Source organism: Candoia aspera, chromosome 10, assembly GCF_035149785.1.
Source record: "Candoia aspera isolate rCanAsp1 chromosome 10, rCanAsp1.hap2, whole genome shotgun sequence".
Lineage (NCBI taxonomy): Eukaryota > Metazoa > Chordata > Lepidosauria > Squamata > Boidae > Candoia > Candoia aspera.
The window spans coordinates 19814730-19816682 of NC_086162.1; positions in this window are offsets into that span (position 1 = coordinate 19814730).

The following is a 1953-nucleotide window of genomic DNA, read 5'->3' on the forward strand; positions in this document are numbered from 1 at the left end:
ATAGATAGATAGATAGATAGATAACCGTGGGTTGCATATTCACCAGGACTCTCTAAGGGCTGCTTTTAAACCTTGCATGTTAAGTATTTTTCATCCACAATCCATACTTTAAAATATGTGCTGAGGAAGAAATATGTGGCAAACATGTTCACAAACACATTCAGTGTATGGGTGAATGATCTTTCTAGGACATGCAGAGTGTCCTAGTGCTGCAGCATCAGCAAGCTAGGTGAAAGAATTTGTGCGTGTTATCTGTTGTTTGCTTGCTTGCTCTTGCTCATTCACAAGCGGGAGTATTTGAGGAGTTAAATCTGTGCACATGGGGATGTGAATTTGATCCCATTTGCATTTCCTAGCGTAATGTTGTAGAGTAGAGAAGTGTCCCCTCCCATAAACCAAGATTATATCCTGTGTTCTGCTGCTTGGTCTCCTGGAACTATTTTTTAGTAGCCTCACCCAATCTGACAAGTACCTCTTTACATGCTCAAGATGTCTCGTACCATCCCAGCTGTGAGAAATGTGAAGATTTGAATGTTCCAGATATTGTCTCTGTAAAGAGCTCACTTTGCTTTGCTTACCTAGTTGAGTACGACACTCCTGCTCTAGCTACCACCAGCCTGCTGGAAATATCCTATCTGCACGTGCCAGGATGATGACCTCTGGTTCTGACTGTGATGGGTGCATCAAATGGACTGAAGACAGCCCTGGAGACTTTGCTGACACAGCTGCCAATGATGCAAAACCCCTTGGCTGGGATGACACTGATCCTGCAAAACAGTGTCCTTAGTATTGCTTGGAAGAACCCCAATGTGTCTGGAATGCAAATAGCCATTTTCCCAACAAAGGGACACGAACATTCCTGGCTGCTAGTGGAACGTGTGGTTTGCATATGTTAAGCCCCAAGTTCAATATCTGGCCTCTCCAATTTAAACAAAAGACTGACTACTGGAGGGGGTCTAGTTCAGCGTAAACACCCATCAGGTTGGCTCCATTTCAGTGCCAATATCCTTGGATGATGCATTCCCTTGCCTGCCTTGGCCAGCTGATGTCACTGTTGCCGTTTGCTTTCTCCCTCTGACTCATCCTATTGTCACAGTTTCTGAAAGAAGCGTCTTGCTGTGGCTGCTGGCATTGCGCATCTATTGTGCCATGTCACAGCATGCGGGCATACAAAGCAGGCACAATCAGATGGATCAACAGCGAGGGGCTGTTTATTTTCAGGAGGAGGCAGAGAACTCATTCTCCAGACTTGGGGGTGTTTTTGCTCCTGGAGATTTCACACTGTGAGCGGCTCCTAGAAGTGTGTTGCAGATAAGTGCATCATCACGAAACGTCTCCTGAGCAAGGAGGAAGTGGTGTGTAAAAGGCATTTCTGCTACCCTTCCACTCTTTTACCCAATCCCGCATTGCATCAGTCTCTCCAGGAAGTTCATGTCAGATTTAGTCTCTGCGTACACACATATGCACTCATGCAATGCTCACATATATTTTATTCTTTTGACCCAATATCAGGAATTTTACTAAAAATACTTTTTAGAAATCATAACCAAGAATGGATTAAATTATATGATAAAAATACTTGGGGGGTGGGAAGAAAAATGTACTAAGAATACAATGAGGTTATGGAGAACATTGAGAGCCTGGTTGGTGTCGTGGTTAAGGCATGAGGCTAGAAACCGGGAGGCCATGAGTTCTAGTCCTGCCTTAGGCATGAAGCCAGCTGGGTGACCTTGAGCTAATCTCTCATTCTCAGCCCTAAGAAGAAGGCAGTGGCAAACCACTTCCAAAAATGTTGCCAAGAAAACTGCAGGAACTGTTCCAGGCAGTCGCCAGGAGTCAAGACTGCCTTGAAGGCACAAAAATATATCAGAACATTATAAGAGAAAGGTTCCAGTTGGGTCATGGATTAGATCTAGTCTCCCCATGATCAGTGGACATCATTGGTATATCCTT